Genomic DNA, 21,899 nt, shown 5'->3' with positions numbered 1-21,899 from the left:
CAAAAATGTATTAAACCATTAACCATTTTGGAGTAGTAAAGCTACTGATGGCAGACAGCTTGATTGAAAGGTTAAGACTCTTGAAAAATGTAGGATTGCTCTAAAAAAGCAAAGGCTGTCTTGCTTGGGAGTGTGCAATGTGCAAGTGGACCAGTAACCCCAAAACAATAATGGCAGCTTTTGTCATTTAGAATTTTTAGCATGGGCCATTCTTATTTTGGGAAAATATAGTAATGAGAAGGAAGTTCAGACCCACCATGTAAAGACTGTATAATATAAATTCTCTCTAAAAAAGAATCTACAGGATCACTAATTTTATTGGAGGTGAATGTACCCAGTTAAGGCCTAAGTGTAGCCAAAATAAAAAATTGAAAATTCAGCACAAGGGATATAACTTACAATTAGTAGGATGCATCTCTTGTGCTGAAGCCTCTTCTGCAAGGAAAAAACCTCCTGAGTCCATGCTCCCCTCACCCAACAGCCTTAATCTTCTATAAACTGAGGATCAGACCTTTCAGTCATCTGCCCATCCCTCATTCATAGATCCTGTTTAATTTATAGAAGCTGTAGTACAGTTTCTATGAATGGAGCAGCTGGGTAGAAAAGACAGACACCATTGAAGATAGCCTGTGGCAGCCCCTTAGTTCTATTAACCCTCACAATGAAACTAATAGCGAAGGGGGTGGAAGAAGGATATCAACTAGGAGAAGGTTATCAACTAACAGAAGAGGCATCAGCACAAGAGACACATCCTAGTGACTGCAAGTTATGTTCCTTGTGTTGATTTTTCTGTTTTATATTTTGGTTGAAAATAGACTTTAAGTGGGGTGATAAAAGTGAAGTTACTCACAAAAGGTAAGCTCTTTCAGCAGCTGGTTTAATCACTTATTGAGCATGCGGCTTCTTTGTCTTTTAATCCTTGCCTATGTTCCAGTATAAGCAGGTGCTATGACCACTGCCCCAGGTTTCCTGTTTTAAAGTGGCTCCTTCCTCTTGGAGTATCCTATGGAGTCACATTTGAAATCAGGGACTACAGTTGTGTCTCCCCCCACTTTGTTCCTCCATAAAAACACACAGTCTCGTAGCCTAGAATGGCAAGGCACTCCCCTGCTATTCCTTCCTTCTCCCCCCTCCCTTCTATAAGCTAACAGAGTGGCTGGAGACTGAACTGTCCACTGTTATTATTATTATTATTATACAAGATTTATATAGGGCCAACAGTTTACGCAGCGCTTTACAATATAAAAGGGAGACGATTCAGTTATAATACAATAAAATACAAGAGGATTAAGAGGGCCCTGCTCAGAAGAGCTTACAATCTAATAAGGTGGGGCTGGTGGTACAAAAGGTTGTAACTGTGGGGAATGAGCTGATGGAAGTGGTAAAAGATAAGTTAAAGATGCGATAGGCTTTCCTGAAGAGATGAGTTTTCAGGGATCGCTTGAAGGTAGCAAGAGTAGGGGATAGCCGGACAGGTGGAGGTAGTGAGTTCCAGAGGATGGGAGAGGCTCTGGAGAAATCCAGAGCCGAGCATAAGATGACCAACTAATAAGGGGGTATTTTGTCGCAGTAAGTGGGCTTAAGCGCTATTTAGCAATATGGTGTGACCAAATCCCCATATTTTTTGATAATGCTTTTTGAAAATGTCTAGGTGTTTTAAATAAGCCTTGCTGGAGGTAAATGTCATTTTGCATGTGTGCGCTGTAATATTTTGTTCTGTTGTATGGTCTTATGGCTGCACCATCTTTAATGCATCTTTTAGGGTGTGCCCCCCAAAAATCTTGTTTGAGCATGGGAGGAGGAGATGAGAGAGCTTGAGAGTAGGAGGTCTTGAGAAGAGCGGAGAGGACGATTTGGGTGATATTTGGAGACAAGATTAGTGATGTAGCTCGGGGCAGAGTTGTGGATGGCTTTGTATGTTGTGGTTAGTATTCTGAATTTAATTTGCTGGGTGATTGGGAGCCAGTGTAGGGATTTGAGGAGAGGGTTGGCAGACACTGAGCGGTTTCCTGTCAAGACCAGAAGTTCTGGGAAGCAGCAATGAGGGAATCGTAGCCAACAGCATTGAAAGTTGTAAGCTGCAAGTGTTGGGGTAAGAATTTTACCAAATACTTTTTTGGGGGAGGCTTATTAAAAAAAAAAAAAAAACAGAGGGTTTAATACTAATTTAAGTTCAATTACATTCCAAAGAGAAATTGCAATACAATCCCCTTTATTGTCATTTTTTTTTACATTGTTCCCTGACACAAACCACACTATACTACACTCCTACTATATACAGGTAAATTTGTTTTTCCCTTTGCAATGGATATAATTACCTTTCAAGTTAAGCTTCAGGAAACCAAGATTAGTGTGGGCAGTTTTACCTTCCTCAAGCTGGAAAAGTTAGTTGATCTGTCTACAAAGCAATCACCAACATTCACCTAGTAACGCAGAATTATACACTTTAGCTGTTCCTCATTTTAGGTTTATATAAAGTTACTAAATGCTGTAATCAGCAACCTTCTTTTATGTGCAAAGGGAACAAATTTACTTCTTTCAAATGTTTCTAATCCGCCTGATCTTAGATTTCTAGCATTTTTTTGAGATAGAAGAACAGCTTAAGTATTTATCCTTAACCATTCTATATTTGACCTGGCAACAGAAGTCAACGCAGGAGAGAAGGTTACATATATTTTAGGACACCAACAAACACCCAAGAGCAGTCGGATTGCTTATGTGTCACTTTTACCCACAAGGAGGGTGCACAGACATGACAGCTCAGCTTGGTTAAAGAATGTCTATGTCCACGGAAATGGGTGAGAGAGGAGATAATCAGCTCTAGGCTCACAGAAAGCTGGCTCCTCCTTTCAGTGCATCCTATCCCTAGCCTGGCACAGCAGTGAGCACTGGAAGAGCAGGGCAGAGAGCAGTGACTGAGAGTCACTGCTCTCCGCTTTGAGCAGAATGAGAGCTGAGTGATCAGCAGTCGTTTGATTGCTCAGTACGTGGTCTTAGGGCCAATGTGGGACACCTGCAGCATGGAAATGAGTATGTAGATTTATTTTTATTATTATTTAAGCCCATACTTCTTGACTATTAGCCTTGTAATCTATTTTTCATTAAATTGTTTCTTACTGTGATTTTATGTCATTCATGAGCTCCAGAACATCCCCCCCCCCCACCACACACACACTTAATTTGCTTGGAATGAACAGTGCAGGTTAGTTATGATAATGTGCACTGCTCTATGCACACTACATAGCCTGTAGTCCATAGTTCATAGTTCAGGAGCGAGCAAGAGATGGTATCTACATTCCTATATTTTTCCTATATATTTTTAACATGGGTTCCTATGGAAGACGTTCACATCAATGCACTTTTGTGCCTCCGCGTTTTTAGAAAGGGTCAGGGACTTTTTTAAATGCAGAATGGTGCTTTTTTGGTTCAATAGACTTCAATGGAGAAGCTGCATAAAAAACACAATTTTGACATGATTTGCCTTTTTTAACCACTTACAGACCGCAAGTTTTGCCCCTTAATCGCTTGCCGACCAGCCATTGTCATTATACTGCAGCAGGTCGACACGATCTCGTGAGGCCTCGTAGCTGTATGTCGGCTCCTTTAAGCGGGACAGCAGCACTGTGAGGGTGCCGATGCGCATGGCCGGCAGTCGCTATGACCACCGGACACACGCGTATGCGGGCACAAGAGCCAGAACAGGGACATGAGTGTGTAAACACACAAATCCCTGTTCTGTGAGCTGTGGAGAGACAGATTGTGAGTTCCTACTAGCTAGGAACAGCGATCTGTCATCTCCTATAGTCAGTTCCATCCCCCCACAGTTAGAACACACACATAGGGAACACAGTTAACCCCTTGATCACCCCCTAGTGTTAACCCTTTCCTTGCCAGTGACATTTACACAGTAATCATCTTCATAGCACTAATCGCTGTATAATAGTCAATGGCCCCAAAAATATGTCAAAAGTGTCCGATGTGTCCGCCATAATGTCGCAGTCCCGATAAAAATCGCAGATCACCACCATTACTAGTAAAAAAAAATAATAATAAAAAAAAATGCTATAAATCTATTACCTATTTTGTAGACGCTAAAACTTCTGCCAAAACCAATCACTATACGCTTATTGCGATTTTTATTACCAAAAATATGTTGAAGAATACATATCGGCCTAAACTGAGGAAAAAATTAGCTTTTTAAAAAAAAAATTGGGAATATTTATTATAGCAAAAGGTACAAAATATTGTGTTTTTTTCAAAATTGTCGCTCTTTTTTTGTTTATGGTGCAAATACCACCAAGAGAAAGCTCTATTTGTGGGAAAAAAGGACGTCAATTCTGTTTGACCAGGCCATTTTTTGTGATACAGCACTGCGTCGCTTCAACTGACAATTGTGCAGGCATGCGATACTGTATCCAAACAGAATAGACATCCTTTTTTTCCCACAAATAGAGCTTTCTTTTGGTGGTATTTGATCACCTCTGTGGTTTTTATTTTTTGCGTTACAAACAAAAAAGCACAACAATTTTGAAAAAAAAAAACAATATTTTTTACTTTTTGCTATATTAAATATCCCAAAAAATAAATAAAAGAAACTAATTTCTTCATCAGTTTAGGGCAATATGTATTCTTCTACATATTTCTGGTAAAAAGAATCGCAATAAGCGTATATTGATTGGTTTGCGCAAAAGTTATTTTGTCTACAAAATAAGGGATAGTTTTATGGCATTTTATTTATTTATTCATTTTTTTGACTAGTAATGGCGGCGATCTCCGATTTTTAGCAGGACTGCGACATTGCGGCAGACAGATCGGACACTTTTGACACTTTTTGGGGCAATACAAATGCACTGATTACTGTGTAAATGTCACTGGAAGGGAAGGGGTTAACACTAGGGGGCGATCAAGGGGTTAAATGTGTTCCCTGGGAGGTGTTTCTGACTGTGGGGGGGATGGGACTGACTGGAAGAGGTGAGATCGCTGTTCCTAATCACAAGGAACAGCAGATCTCTCTCTACTCCCCTGTCAGAATGGGGATCTGTCTGTTTACATTGACAGATCCCCGTTCTGGCTTTCTTTCCCGCGATCACGGGTGGCCGACAGACATCACGGCCTCTGGCTACACGCATTGGGTCCTCCTCCGCGCAGCGGGTGCGAGCGCCTGTTATGGCTCTTACAGGAGCTGGCGTACACCTACGGCGATTTGCAAGAACGAATCGACCTGCCGTAGTATAATGATGGCGGCTGGTTAATCTGCCCAACAACAAATGTTCCTAAAAAAAAAAAGCATAAAAAAGCAAAATGCAAATCATGGCAAAAACACAACAAAATCACAGTACAATGCAAAAAACACTGCAGAATCGCTCAAAAGCAAACTGCATAGGTGAGAATGGAAACTTAAAGTTGTTTGCTTGACCTGCTGCCCCTCCTCATCTATGACTCTGCTGACTTTGCATCTCATTCTGTTTATAATCATGTGCAATCTTCATGACAGGCTTTGGAAATGTTATTATTATTATTTTCTTTTTTTTTTTCTTTCACTCATTTTCTTATTTTTGTTCAACACTCATGTTACATAGTTACATAGTAGGTGAGGTTGAAAAAAGACACAAGTCCATCAAGTCCAACCTATGTTCTCTTTTTTATGTAATTATTTTAACACTCTCAATACTATTGACTGTTTGGTTGATATGATAAGCTTCTTATGTTCTTTCTGGCACTGATGAAGGGGGCACGTAGACCCCAGAAACGCGTTGGTTATTTCTTGATCTGTACTCCTGACCTTTAATGAAATAATGTTGTATTTTGACCTCTTATCAGTGGTGTGGAGCTTAAATTTCAACCCTTCTTATATTTCCTTGGAAAGTACTTCGCTGTTTATAAATTCTGCACTTTGAACAGATGTGGAAAAGAGAAGACTGCTGATTGACAGATATAACTTACTGAGGAGGATTTGTTTCCCCTCTGTGTATTACTTGAGGAAAGTCCCTTCACTGGGGTGTATGAAAGGGTTACAACCACTTTAAAGTGAATGTAGGGGTTCGGTTTTAAAAAAAAATAAATAACAAACATATCGTAAAAAATAAAAAAAATAAATAACAAACATATCATACTTACACTGTGCAGCTGTGGTCCTCCACGCATCAGATAACCCACTGGGAGAAGCGTTCTCCCGGGGGGGTTACCTTGCGGGCGCGCGCCTGAGTCCAGCACTCGGCGTCCATAGAGGCCGAATGCAGGACTTGGCCCTTCCCCCCCGGCTCGCGCGTCATTGGATTTGATTGACAGCAGTGGGAGCCAATGGCTGTGCTGCTATCAATCTATCTAATCAAGAGCCGAGAACCCTGGGCAAAGAGACAGCGTGTCCCCGTGGGTCAAGTTCTAGGGCTCAGGTAAGTAAAACGGGGGGGGGGGGGGGGGGGTTGGGGGTGCTGGAAGGCCGGTCACTGCCAGGTGCATCTTAATGCATAGGATGTATTAGGTGAAAAAACACAAGCCTTTACAACCCCTTTCATTATGCATCCCTGGCTCTCCCAGAATAATCCAAAATGGAGGTGTACACTGCACCATGACAACCTTGTGAAGAATACTAGACTAAACAATACGAAATACAAGACTTTGTTTACAGTTTATGTACAATCATTAGCACTAGAGCAGGGATTAATGATTCTGTCGTCTAGACATAAGTTTGCTTTAAATTCAATTAGGTTTAACACTGAATATTGAAAGACAAAGGTGTAATGCCTTGCAAGTCTCAGAATGTATATCTTTTGCTGCCTATAGACGGATGGACATCTAAAGCAAAGTATACTTAATTTCTTTGTTTATTTTCCTAATGTTTAACAACAGAATCCCCATGGCGTTCTCTCTCATACAAGCAGTAAATCAGTTTTACTGTTCCATGACTTACTTTTATTGCATTAGAACATCTCATGCTGATGGGCTGATGACTTCATAAGATAATAATAATAATAATAGACTGCCACTTTATGTGCCGTTCATCTTTTTTTTTTCTCCCCACAGCTTAATTTATTTAAGATCATATATAAAACATACAGTTTATTACATTTCGGCAGTATGATACTGTTGTGTTGTTTAACAATAGGATTTGTAAAGATGAATACAGTAGTCTTATTTCTAAAACGCTTGTGCTGATACAACCCCAGAGAAGCAAACCTTTCATGTAACTTAGGAATTTATCTTGTTACTGAATGCAGTTTTTATTTGTCAAAATTTTTGCCTGTCTGAAGGTTGGCAGGCATTTACATGGCAGCGGGTCCAGTGACTTATAGTGATGTCAGATCGGTGTTTCATGAAGTCCATGAGAACCTCTCTACTTAGTAAACTTGGCAGACTGTAACGTATTAAGTTATTTTCAGCACAGAGTGAGAACTGTATATAGCTTTCAGTGTATAAACACCTGTCTGGTATTGGCCTGTTATTTAGTACCCTCTGCTGGTAAAATCAGGTATCACAGCATTTACAATGTGACGTAATGATGTCCTTTACATACATCATTTAAGGTGATGACAGTTTTAAATCACCTATATAATTGCAGATTAATAATGACAGTCCCTGGTGATTTTAAATCCTTAGTGATTTTATGTGCTTAACTGTTATTCAAATAGCCTCTTCAGAAGCAGCTATTCATTGATATGTTGCTTTGTGATCTAACAGATGTCCTTTACGTGATCTCTCTAGAGTTAAGAGTAGGGATGGACCGAACGCCCCCCGATTTGGTTCGCACCAGAACATACCGAACAGGCCAAAAATTTGGCAGAACACATGAACACCGTTAAAGTATATGGAACACGAACATGAATAATCAAAAGTGCTCATTTTAAAGGCTTATATGCAAGTTATTGTCATAAAAAGTGTTTGGGGACCTGGGTCCTGCCCCAGGGGACATGTATCAATTAAAAAAAAAAGTTTTAAAAATGGCCTTTTTTTCGGGAGCAGTGATTTTAATAATCCTTAAAGTGAAACAATAAAAGTGAAATATTCCTTTAAATTTCGTACCTCGGGGTGTCTAAAGTATGGCTGTAAAGTGGCGTATTTTTCCCGTGTTTAGAACAGTCCCTGCACAAAATGACATTACTAAAGGAAAAAAAGTCATTTAAAAGTACTCGCGGCTATAATGAATTGTCGGTCCTAGTATGAATATTAAGGGGAACCCCAAACCAAAGTTAAAAAAAGAAATTGCGTGGGGGTCCCCCCAAATTCCATACCAGGCCCTTTAGGTCTGGTATGGATTTTAAAGGGAACCCCGCGCCAAAATAAAAAAATCGTGTGGGGGTCCCCCCAGAAATCCATACTAGACCCTTATTCAAGCACGCAACCTGGCAGGCCGCAGGAAAAGAGGGGGGACGAGAGAGCGCCCCCCTCCAGAACTGCACCAGGCCATATGCCCTCAACATGGGGAGGGTGCTTTGGGGTAGCCCCCAAAGCACCTTGTCCCCATGTTGATGGGGACAAGGGCCTCATCCCCACAACCCTTGCCCGGTGGTTGTGGGGGCCTGCGGGTGGGTGGCTTATCGGAATATGGAAGCCCCCTTTAACAAGGGGCCCCCAGATCCCGGCCTCCCCCCTATGTGAAATGGTAACGGGGTACAAAAGTACCCCTACCATTTCACAAAAAAAGTGTCAAAATGGTACAAAAGAAAAGACAAAACTTGGGACAAGTACTTTATTAAAAAATAAAAAAATAAAAATGTCCCACGAAGTCCATTCATCTTCTTTTCTTGCTCTGCGAGGACGCGTCATATGGCGGGTCGGTCGCGGCTTTGTTTTCTTTTTTCTTTTTTCAGTCCGTCGGGGGCTACCCCAAAGCATCCTCCCCATGTTGAAGACATGTGGCCTGGTATGGTTCAGCAGGGGGGGTGCTCTCTCATCCCCCCTCTTTTCCTGTGGCCTGCCAGGTTGCATGCTCGGATAAGGGTCTGGTATGGATTTTTGGGGGGACCCCCACGCCATTTTTATTAAACTTTGGAGCAGGGTTCCCCTTAAAATCCATACCAGACCTGAAGGGCCTGGTATGGAATTTGGGGGGACCCCCACGCAATTTTTTTTTTAATGTTGGTTCGGGGTTCCCCTTATATTTATACCAGACCCAAAGGGCCTGGTAATGGACTGGGGGAATCCCCTGCCGTTTTTTCAATGACTTTTTTCTATTGCCGGGACAATTCATTATAGCCGCGAGTACTTTTAAATGACTTTTTTTCCTTTAGAAATGTTATTTTGTGCAGGGACTGTTCTAAACACGGGAAAATGTGCCACTTTACAGGCATACTATAGACACCCCCCAGGTATGAAATAAAAAGGAATATTTCACTTTTATTGTTTCACTTTAAGCATTATTAAAATCACTGTCCCCGAAAAAACGGCCGTTTTTAAAACTTTTTTTTGCACATGTCTCCTGGGGCAGGACCCAGGTCTCCCAAACACTTTTTATGACAATAACTTGCAAATAAGCTTTTAAAATGAACACTTTTGATCTTTCATGTTAATGTCCCATAGACTTTAACGGTGTTCCGGCGGCTTTTGAATTTGCCCCAAATATTGCATATTGTTCGGTGTTCTGCAGAACACCCGAACATCCAAAGTTTGGCCCAAACTTATGCTCGGGCCGAACTGTTCACCCATATCTAGTTAAGAGATACCTAATCTGATAATGCAAACTACAGGCCCCTACACCTTGTACACATTAGTGTTTTTTCTTCTCAGCTACCCAGATGATGAATACAAAAAGTCAATAACTACGTATTTAAAGAAACCCTATTGCAAGACTATTCATTTCAAAAACATCTTTCCCATAACCTTATATGGCCATTTAAGAAATGTTATGTTTCCTGTAAAAGCCTCTCCAGACTGCAGCTGGGCACCTCCATCCTGGGTGTAATATCAGCAACCCCAGTAGCCTAATAGCTGTCATTCAATTGATAACATGTAACATTCCCATTTGCTATTCCCCGGAGAAAAAATGTTATGTAGGAAGTTGGGGGGAGGGGTAGAGTAGCTTAGCCAGCCAGTATTTATATACTTTAAGAAGAGGATAGTCAAATTTGCTAGCAAATTCAAAGGCACGTTGCAAGTCATTATTGGAAAGAAAAAACACTGCAAGTGAGCATTTAAAATACTCTATTTTTTGTGCTTTTACCTTAGATTTTTTGAAATATCTAAAAAAGTGAATTGTGCTTAAACAGTACCCTAAAATATATATTTTTTTATCTGGAATTCCTTTGGAAAAGTAGTAATGTACTTCCTGGCATGTTTGCCATAGCATTATAGCAGTGTGAGTTCTAAGGCACTGCCACCCCTGGTTGCTAGTCTCAGGATATTTGGAGTGGAATTTGGTAATGTCACTATTGTGCTGCTCACTGTTTTCTTTGCTGGAATCTCTGACATGAGGAAGCAAAATCCTGCCTTTACTAAGATGAGCACCTGCACACAGAGACACAGTGCAGAACAAGATATGGTCTGTAAAGTCTGTAATGGGGAAAAGATCAGCTACAAGAGACCACAGGCTCTACTGATCTTTTCCCCATTACAGACTTTACAGACCATTATTTGCCATCTTCTTGCCTTTTTGGGCTCAGCTTTTATAGTTCATTTTTTTTAAGGGAATTCAAAGATGTGCTTTATATACATTATATATATATTTTTTTACATTGATGCTATTGATGGTTAACCCCCAGACAAAGCTCTTGACTCCTTTTCATGTGTTTACCTGTCTATCCTTTTCTGCTTTGCTGGAGAGTCATGTTGTTTATTGAGCTCAAAAGCTCAAGCTGAAATTTACACATGGATACACCCCCCTCCCTTCAGACCACTTAATATGGGATTTTAGGCAGATACACAGTGCTTGGAAGAGAACATTTTCTGCTATTTTCTACCTAAAAAACCCATAGTGCCATGTATTAATGTTTATTCGTTAACAAAGATTTAATGCACAAATAGTCCTCAGTTGCATGTTCAGACCTGTTATTGGAGTGCTCAGCAGAGGGAAGATATCCAGCATCAACTTCCTTGGCAATGCTAGGAGATTACAAAGAAAAGGCAATGCTGGAAGACTTCAAAATAAGAAATGTATTATGCTCATCTGTTACATGAAGCCGCGGGATAAGTATAAACCATCTCATTCAATTTATAAAAGTACTTTCTCCTTAAAAATTGATCTTACAATTCCCATATGTGAAAAGGTGAAAAGGTGAGTTAATATATACACACACATACATTATACATATACACTGTATATATAATACACAGATATAAAATGCGAGTCTCAAATTTAAATAAACTTGACCTAAAACCATTATAGTTTTCCCTTGAAAAAATGCTGCCAAATCATCCTCACTGAAAATTGCCACAAGCCATTCCACAATGGCTTGTGGTAATTGAGAATAAATAAAAATAAATCACGTAATTTAATTAAAGGAAGTTATCTTTACAATTAGTAGCATATAGTTACGTAGTTAATCTTCTTGAATAAAAAAAGTCCATTCAGTTAAACCAACTTAGGAAATAAACAAAAAAAAAAGACAACCCCCTGAAAAAAACAAAAAACAAAACACGCACACAAAAATAGAAAACCTCCATAAATACAATCCTATGCCCACAGTTGAATCAGAGAAAGGCAATAAAAAACAAACAATAAAGCACAATCTAATTTGATCCAACAGGGGGCAGGGGGGATTTCTTCCTGATCCCCCAACAGGCAATTGGATATTCCCTGGATAAACTTTACTTATAACTATTAGTATCTGGTTATAATATGTACAAAATCAAGACCTTTTTTAAAACAATCTACTGAGCTGGCCAGAACCAGTTCTGTGAAGAAGCCTTTCCGTATTTGGAGGTTAAAGGGGTTGTAAACACTCAAGGTTTTTCACCTTAATGCATTCTAAGCATTAAGCAAAAAAACCCTTCTGTAGTGTAGCTGCCCCCAAGAGCCCCCCTTTTACTTACCTCAATCCGGTCTTTACTGTGAAGAGAACAAGCACAGCAGCTCCAGCCCCTGTCTCGGGTTGTCACTGGATAGATTGATAGCAGCGGGAGCAATTTGCTCCCGCTGCTGTCAATCTATCCAGTGACACAGGAGGCGGGGGGGGCAGGGCCGAGTCCTGCTGTCTGTGTCAGTGGACACAGAAGCAGGACTTGGGAGCACGCCCACACAAGTGCCCCCATGAAATGGGACTCTCCGTGGGGGCACTCTAGAAGAGGAGGATCCAGGAGCACCGCTGGGGGAATCCAGAAAAGGAGGATCAGGACCACTCTATGCAAAACCCTTGCACAGAGGAGGTAAGTATGACATGTTTGTTATTTAAAAAAAAAAAACTAACCTTTACAACCCCTTTAAATCTCTTTTCCTCCAGACGTAAAGAGTGCCCCTGTCATGAAAAGGTTCACCCGTTGGTGGCGCTATCGGTCTCTTGGATCGCAGTACCAGTGTCCACCAGCAGGTGTCTTCCAACACCTAGGACCTGTAATAAGAGGACTCACCTGCTGGTGGCACTGTTGCATCCTTGGGCCGTAGTACCGGTGTCCACCAGCGGGTGTATTCCGGCAGTGTGGAGCAGATGGCACTCTTTGCACTCAGGTGTAACGTGAGGTCAATTACTGCAGTCTTATAAATACCCGACAAGCCCTCACATGCTTGCCTTGGTATCTTTCTCCTTGTGCCCTGACCTCGCTGCTTGTATCCTGACCTTGAGCCTGTTTCTGATCTGATCTGATCCGATCCCTATCCCGAACCCATCCTGGACCTGTCTCTCCTGTGTCCTGATTTCCTTGTTTCCCTGCCCTGCAGACTATCCATTCATCCTCTCCCTGTCCTGTTGGTGTCCCATCCTTACCCATCTGCTGACCTCCCTGTGTATGACCTTGGCCTGGCTTGTTTACGATTCCGGTATGTCCAGTTATTTGTACATATTATTTGAAGTTTGTGGGTCTGTGGTTGGTTTTGCACTGTTTATATTTCACTTATTTGTCACCTATTTAATAAACACCATTTCACTTACATACGTTTCTGGTTTCCTCTGTGCAGTCCACACAGTCTGGTCTACTAAATTCCTTGACAGTATACCAAGGCCATCCCTGACCAGACGTGGCTGCATGGAGGAACCATCCGGGTTCTTAGTTCTGCTAATATGGATTTCAATGAAATCATTTATTATTCCCTGCTGGCAGAAGATGATAGTGAATATTGTCACCAGATTTTAAAAGGGTGGACTAGTGACCAGCTGATGGAAACTATCCGATCAGCTCATTCCCTAGTGAATCAGGAGTATATGTCATTTGAAAATGCCCCTGATCCAGTTATGTGCAAAACCAGCCCTGTCATGCATTCCCGAAGGAAGCAATGATTTTTCTCCCCACTTCAATTATGGCCAAGTTGAATCCCTGGTATAGTTATTAGAAGATGATCCAGCCTTTGGTGCAATCCTTGGTTAGTCAGGCTGGGTGTGAATCAGTGTTTGTTCAACCTGTGCTACAGACATGGTCAGATCTCTTGCACTTAGCTAAGCCTCAACATTCCAGCCCTGCCATTAATCCCCTGCCTTCCCAAAAATCTATCTCCCCGTCACCTATGACAACCTCAGCTGCAGCCCAGTTTACTCAGCTCCCTGCCAAATACTATTACCCAGTCTCCAAGTGTAGCACCTATCCTGCCTTTAATCCACCTGCCTCTTCTCCTCCACCTGTAACAACCCCACAGAACCCTCCTCTAGCCACTGTTCCTTGGTCTTCCTTTTGCCCAGCTACATACTTTTCTTATGACCCTGCAGCTACGTACAAAACCGCAGTGGCTAAACCAAAAAAGAAACAAAAGTTCTTCCCGCTCCACACCATCCTGCCAGTAACCCAACCTGCCTCCACACCAACCAACCTGTTCCAGCCTGCGTTCATGCCAGCTAAACTTGATGACCCAACTAAACTTGTAAACTCAGTGCCTGCTATCCAGTCTGATGTGCCTGCTATCCAGTCTGATGTGCCTGTTTTCCAGCCTGATGTGCCTGCCTTCCAGCCTGATGTGCCTGCCTTCCATCCTGATGTACCTACCTTTCAGTCTGATGTGCCTGCTTTCCAATCTGATGTCTTGATGCCTGCCTTCCAGCCCAAAGTCTCGGTGCCTGCCATCCAGCCTGATGTGCTTACCTTCCAGTCAGATGTGTCCGCTTTCCAGTCTGATGTCTTGATGCCTGCCTTCCAGCCCAAAGTCTCGGTGCCTGCCTTCCAGCCTGATGCGCCTGCCTTCCAGCCTGATGTGCCTACCTTCCAGTCTGATGTGCCCGCTTTCCAGCCTGATGTGCCTGCTTTGCAGTCTAATGTGCCCGCTTCCCAGTCTGATGTCTCGTGCCTGCCTTCCAGCCCAAAGTCTCGGTGCCTGCCTTCCAGCCTGATGCACCTGCCTTTCAGCCTGATGTGCCTACCTTCCAGTCAGATGTGTCCGTTTTCCAGTCTGATGTCTTGATGCCTGCCTTCCAGCCTAATGTTCCTGCTTTCCAGTCTGATGTGCCCACCTTCCAGCCTGATGTCTTGATGCTTGCCTTCCAGCCGGATGTCTCGGTGCCTGCCTCCCAGCTTGATATATCTGCTTTCCAGTCTAATGTGCCCGCTTTCCAGCCTGATGTCCTGATGCCTGATGTCGAAGTCTCGGTGCCCGCTTTCCAGTCTGATGTGCCCACTTTCCAGTCTGACATACCCGCTTTCCAGTCTGATGTACTGATGCTTGCCTTCCAGCTTGATGTGCCCGCTTCTCAGTCTGAAGTGCCCGCTTTTCAGTCTGATGTGCCCGCTTTCCAGTCTGATGTGCCCGCCTTCCAGCCTGATGTCTCAGTGCCTGCCTTCCAGCTTGATGTCTCCACTTTCCAGTCTGATGTGCCCGCTTTCCAGTCTGATGGGCCCGCTTTCCAGTCTGATATGCCCGCTTTCCAGTCTGATGTGCTCGCTTTCCAGTCTGATCTCCTGATGCCTGCCTTCCAGCCCGAAGTCTTGGTGCATGCCTTCCAGTCTGATGTGCCCGCTTTGCGTTCTGATGTGCCTGCTTTCCCGTCTGATGTGCCCACCTTCCAGCCTGATGTCTCGGTGCTTGCCTTCCAGCCTGACGTCTCAGTGTCTGCCTTCCAGCTTGATGTCTCCACTTCCCCGTCTGATGTGCCCGCTTCTCAGTCTGATGTCCTGGTACCTGCCTTCCAGCCTGATGTCTCAGTGCCTGCCTTCCAGCTTGATGTCTCCACTTTCCAGTCTGATGTGCCCGCTTTCCAGTCTGATGGGCCCGCTTTCCAGTCTGATATGCCCGCTTTCCAGTCTGATGTGCTCGCTTTCCAGTCTGATCTCCTGATGCCTGCCTTCCAGCCCGAAGTCCTGGTGCATGCCTTCCAGTCTGATGTGCCCGCTTTGCGTTCTGATGTGCCTGCTTTCCCGTCTGATGTGCCCACCTTCCAGCCTGATGTCTCGGTGCTTGCCTTCCAGCCTGACGTCTCAGTGTCTGCCTTCCAGCTTGATGTCTCCACTTCCCCGTCTGATGTGCCCGCTTCTCAGTCTGATGTCCTGGTACCTGCCTTCCAGCCTGATGTCTCATTGCCTGCCTTCCAGCCTGGTGTCTCGTTGCCTGCCTTCCAGCCGGATGTCTTGATATTGGTGTGTCAGCCTGAAGTTTCGGTGCCCGTGTGTCAGCCTGAAGTTTCAGTGCCCGTGTGTCAGCCTGGAGTTTCGGTGCCCGTGTGTCAGCCTGAAGTTTCAGTGACCATTACCCAGTCTGCTGAACCAGTGCCCGTTACCCAGTCTGCTGAACCGGTGTCTATTAAGCCAGTGCCCGTTATTCGGCATGCCGGACCAGTGCCTGGTGTCCAGCTCGCTGAACCAGAGCCCGTTACCCAGCCCACTGGGCCGGGGCCCGTTACCCAGTTTGTTGAGCCGGTGCCTGTGATCCAGCCTGCCCTTACGGTGCTTGCTGTTTGGCCTGACGACCCAGAGCTTGCTGCCCAGCTCGACGACCCGGAGCTTGCTGCCCAGCTCGACGACCTGGAGCTTGCTGCCCAGCTCGACAACCCGGAGCTTGCTGCCTGCTCTGATGTGCCCGCTGTCTGCTCTGATGTGCCCGCTGTCTGCTCTGATGTGCCCGCTGTCTGGTTTGATGTATCCGCTGCCCTGTCTAAGGTGCCTGATGCCCAGCCTGAAGTACCCGATGCCTAGCCTGATGTGCCCTCATTTGTTGTTTGGTTTGAGGCCATAAACTTTGGACAATTTCATCTAGTTGGAGCATCCAGGGGCCGCTTATTTGAGGGGGGTACTGTCATGAAAACGTTCACCCATTGGTGGTGCTATCGGTCTCTTGGATCGCAGTACTAGTGTCCAGCGGGTGTCTTCCAACACCTAGGACCTGTAATAAGAGGACTCACCTGCTGGTGGCACTGTTGCATCTTTGGGCCGTAGTACCGGTGTCCACCAGCGGGTGTATTCCGGCAGTGTGGAGCAGATGGCACCCTCTGCGCTCAGGTGTAACGTGAGGTCAGTTACTGCAGTCTTATAAATACTCGGCAAGCCCTCACATGCTTGCCTTGGTATCTTTCTCCCTGTGCCCTGACCTCGCTGCTTGTATCCTGACCTTGAGCCTGTTTCTGTTCTGATCTGATCCGATCCCTATCCCAAACCCATCCTGGACCTGTCCCTCCTGTGTCCTGATTTCCTTGTATCCCTGCCCTGCAGACTATCCATCTATCCTCTCCCTGTCCTGTTGGTTTCCCATCCTTACCCATCTGCTGACCTCCCTGTGTATGACCTCGGCCTGGCTTGTTTACAATTCCGGTATCTCCAGTTATTTGTATATATTATTTGTAGTTTGTGGGTCTGTGGTTGGTTTTACACTGTTTATGTTTCACTTATTTGTCACCTATTTAATAAACACCATTTTCACTTACATACGTTTCTGGTTTCCTCTGTGCAGTCCACACAGTCTGGTCTACTAAATTCCTTGACAGCCCCCTTGGCCTCTGTCACAGCCTTAAGGTGAATAACTCTACACAGAGTTCACTATATGGACCCCATATGTATTTGTACATGTTGACCATATCCCCCTTAATCTCCTCTTCTCAAGAGAGAATACATTCAATTCCTCTAATCTTTCCTCATAGCTGAGCTCCTCCGTGCCTCTTATCAGTTTGGTTGCTCTTCTCTCCACTTTCTCCATTACCCCGATAATCTTTTTATGAACTGGACTCTCTGCAGTCCATACCCCTCTTAATATAAGAGAGGATTTTGTTTGCTTTGGAAAGCAGCTTGGCATTGCATGCTATTATTAAATTTGTATACAGTAGATTAGATAAATTCAAAAAAACATTGTTTGGATAGACTTTTAGTGTATTCTGAAGCTTATAGTGATTTTTTTCTATGTTATACATTTACTTTTCTTCCAATAGTACTGCAGGTGATCATTCTGGGACCCCATGTAAACATTTAGTTGTCAATATTTCTTTATTCATTTTACAAAGGAAATAAGTATATGGCCCAAACATTTAAATGACGACACCCCTAAATGAACAATATACATATAAAGGAAAGAGACCTCTATGTACAGCGTATGATTTAAAAACATTTTCTATTGTTTATGGTGGGTCACTCTTTAGATCAAGAAGTAACAAGGTGATAAACAAACTTGTAAACAAGTAACAGAGTAAATGTACATGCAATGTAAGCATACAAGCAAAGTATGCCAATCAATAGAGATTTGTTTTTCATAATGTTGATTTGTAGTATAATCAAACATTAGTACATTCAACACCATTCAAACATCCCGATCAGTGCAATCATTTCCACCATGGAACCATGCATATTTAGGGCCATAAGAGCAGCCTCTAGGTTGGAGGAGTAGGGTTATTGCATCTTTTAGATATTACCATATAATACTGTATGTAGACTATGCCTGGACTATGTATTTTTTGGCATGAGGGATTAAATAATTGATTCCAATATGGATCAGGGATAATCATTTGATGGGGATACTATTGCCTCAGTAAATTTTTGAGATTACCATGAAGATTTGGTTCCAAAGGGAACAGTGCCACAGTATGTGAAGATTGAGCCTGTAATCAGTCTCTAATATGGCAGAAAATTAGTAGGAGAAAATGTAGATATTTTGAACGGTGTGGTATATGATATTGTACAAAAGTAAAAGCCCCTTGACGCCAGACTCAGAATATTGAGAAAGAATGAACCTTACAATCTAAATGGATAAAGGCGGATTTATAGGTACTCAGTCAAGGGGAAGTTGCACTCAGTGAGGAGGGAGTCAATTGATTTCAGGGAAGAATCAACTTGTGATTGTAGCAATATGCCAGATTTCATGCAAGGATTTCGATTAAGGGTCCTTTCACATGGGCTTCTCCACTTGGCGGACTCGATCCACTGATCCCCGCTGAGCAGGCATATGACAGGTCTGTATTCACTTGCTGTGCTGAGACAGACCTGTCAGAGTCCCGCTCTTCTCTATGGGGAGATCAGATGAAAACAGACCACCTGTCCATTTTCATCTGATCCGTCAGATGGATGAAAAACAGGGTCACCATCCATCTGGATTTCACAAACAGGATCAGAACGGATAGCAGCAGTTGTTAGCGGACATTTCACTGCTTACATCCACCGCTCCATAGGAGTGAAGGGAGGCTCCAATCAGGTTCGCCTGAAAAACTGACAGGCGGAACTGATCGGAAAGTCCACGTGAAAGGGGCTTAAGGTTGGGAACAAGACTTTTGAGGGTTGTTTGTGAGACACTAAAGTATGCAGGGGCATCTCCAGCTTTCATATTTAGGGGGGGCACATGGGGGGGACAGGGACAAAAGTAGGGGGGCCAACTATAAAAACGCAATATTATATATTATATATTATATATATTTTATTTTTTCCCGAAGAATAGAATGCACTCCAGAGGTCTTGTTAGAAAGAGAGACGTTAGCCGAAGATTGCAGCTGCAGGCGGACACTTTTAAAGATTATTTAAAGTGTGTAATTGTTCTTTTAATGTTGGGCTAACATACATGCTCATAAATGCCGCCTATCAGTGCAGCTTATCAGTGCCCATTGATGCTGCCTATTAGTGATCAGTGCTCATCAGTGCCATCTATCAGTGCTCATCAAAGTAGCCTATCAGTGCCTATTAGTGCAGCATATCAGTGCTTATCAATGCCACCTATCAGTGCCTCCTCATCAGTGCTCAATCCCACCAATCAGTTTCCCTCTATTGACTCCTATCATTGCCCATTAGTACCTCCTATCAGTGCCCATTAGGGCGTGCAGAGAACACCCAACAGTGGGAGTGGCTCAAGAGAAATAGGTAAATTGAATCTGATAAATGTGCATAGAAACTAAAGTGCTTAGTGGTAATTCACTAAAATATTTTAAAAAACGATAACATGGAGAAAACAGCACACTGCAGTGTGAATAAACAAACACTTAGAGAAATACCTAAATATTAAATAGATGTGCTAATTCATGCCGATTTCATGCTGTGCAAAATAAATTAAAGTGCTGAGTGCAAACCAAGTGATACATACATAACTAGAATAAGTGAATAAAGTTGAAGCCATCAGATTAAATTCATTTATGAATTATGAACAAAAGCGGATCTCCTGATGGCTATTAACCACCATTTCATTGTTCCTCCACCAAAAATAAAGTGATGTGCAATAAAACAAGAGTTCATCTGGATATTTGAGATCTTTACACCCACTTTGGTGCACCGCCACCGCCACTACTGTGAGCATACAGGGCGCTACCAGAGTCTGCAGCCACAATACATAGGCCCAAACACACTTCATTGTAATCCGGCAGCACAATCCCACTCTGACTGGCTCCAAATGAATAACCTGCATTGCGATTTTCAAAGGCTCGCCAACTGACATCATCACATGGTAGCTGCAGTCATAATATATGCATGAAAAATAAAATCTACTATGGTGCATAAACCCTTTCAAAGATTATTTATTTGAAAGTGCAAGTATTGCACTTTCAAGTTTCAGTACAAACAAATGGCCACCTATAACTGGCCTTTGCAGCAAGGAGCACATGGAAGGGCAACGCATGCAAATCAAAACCAAAAGACATTGCCAGATCAACTTACTGACCAGCCTGCAACCAACCAAATGATCCTGTCTAACAGTGTGCATTTTGTTGATTGCTAAATGTTGATTGCTCTTCAGAGGGCAAAACTAGTGTGCATGAGTCAAAAGGGTTAAAGATGGAGCTAGCAGAGACAGGAAAGGGACAGAGCACACAGACCTGATGGATTCCTTTCTTCCTGTCACAGAAGTCTCTGTAATAAACATTATTTTTGCTGATATAAATCAATGTATGAGGTCTGTGTGTTCTGTCTTCTGATGCTGAGGATCTAACAGGCTGATAATTACAACATATATAAGAGTATGTTTTCCCCTTGTCCTGTCCCTCTATGGAGAACACTGCCTGCCCTAAACCTCACACCTATCACTCTACAAGCTGCTGCACTGTGCACACCCTTCTTCTCCCCTCCATGAAGAATGCATAAAAAGAGACTCACATGGGAGTTACAGAGCTGAAGGTTCTGGCTTCCTCTGGAGCTGCCTGAAATCAAAACACGGTGGCAGGGGAAGTGGGAGGGGTTGTAGCACAGGCACAGCCTGATTGGATAATACTGATCATGTGCTTAAAAGGATCCCTCCCTCCTTATGCTGCACGGGGCACAGGAATTAGATACTTTAGCCCTGCAACTAACATGTTGTTTGCCACCTCCATACACACAGGGGCGGGAGTGTCACTGGTAGCAGCACACCCAGGCTACACTAAATCTCTTCCCGAGGCAGCTGCTGATGGGGGTGCTATATGTGAAATTATGGGGGAGTTAAAGCACCCACCTGACACCACTCCTGTATCAGTGTTCCCAACAGCTCAGAGCCCCAGAGCCGGCATTGACAGTTCTCTCTCCCCTCCTTCCTCTCTCACACGGAATGATGAGAGAGGAGACACACAGCCGATCTGCTCCTTCTCCCCTCTCCTGTGTGTGTACCGTGGGAAGTGTGAGCTCATTGGCTTCACACTTGACTTCCCTGGAAGCACACACAAGAGGGGAGAAGGAGCAGATCAGCTGTGTGTCTCCTCTCTCATCATTCCGTGTGAGAGAGGAAGGAGGGGAGAGAGAACTGTCAATGCCGGCTCTGACGTCACTGGTTGCTAGATGCGAGGCGGCTCTAGTAACCAGTGGCTGGGAGTAGACTCAGGAGGTGGAGGAGGAGCCGGAACCAGCAATACGGCAGCTAAGTCTATACCTGTTCCCTGCATTCCCAGTGTCCATTTTTTTTAATGGGGGGGCACATAGGGGGGCACAGTATAATGTTGGGGGGGCCATGGCCCCCTCTAGCCCCCCCCCTAGTGACGCCACTGAAAGTATGAGGAATAGTATAAGTTGATGCCAAGCTGTGAGGGTGGCCTGTTAAGTTTGAGGGGGGATAGAGGAAGGTAGTTTAACAGCTAAAAGAGAAACTTGTGGATGTTTGGTTTGTACCGGGAATTTCCCATCTGTGCCCACACTTTCTCTGGATCTGGTCTCACTAATTTTTAATTTAATCAAGGAAAGTGGCTTGATAATAATGGCATAGATTATGAAGAGTCATTCGACTTGTAGGGATGGATTTGGTAAGAATTATACATTTGCATCTTGTTTTCATTTGCTTTTTGTTTTGCTCAAACAAATTAGTTATCACTAGACACCACACTATCCACTGTAGACATCTCAAGTTAGCTAAGTTTTAGGCTCTATCAGGAGGTTTGTGGAGCATTTTTTTAAATTTCAGCTCAAAAAAGGGGATGTAAGCAGGTAAGGTAAATCCCAAGGTATTTTTGGTGTTGGTGGTCCATGCATATAAAAATCATGAT

General features: G+C 43.4%; 1 long non-coding RNA gene across 1 annotated transcript in view; it reads right to left on the bottom strand.

The window, feature by feature from the left end:
• LOC141110048 (uncharacterized) overlaps positions 1-20,644 on the bottom strand; it is a 99,257-nt gene extending 78,613 nt beyond the window's left edge. The window contains exon 1 of the long non-coding RNA XR_012236222.1: positions 20,548-20,644. This is a non-coding gene — a long non-coding RNA (uncharacterized lncRNA). The remainder of the gene's footprint in view (positions 1-20,547) is intronic.
• Positions 20,645-21,899: the final 1,255 nt, after the last annotated feature.

The sequence above is a fragment of the Aquarana catesbeiana genome, linkage group LG10 (genome assembly GCF_042186555.1).
Source record: "Aquarana catesbeiana isolate 2022-GZ linkage group LG10, ASM4218655v1, whole genome shotgun sequence".
NCBI lineage: Eukaryota > Metazoa > Chordata > Amphibia > Anura > Ranidae > Aquarana > Aquarana catesbeiana.
This window is presented reverse-complemented; position numbering and strand designations above follow the sequence as displayed.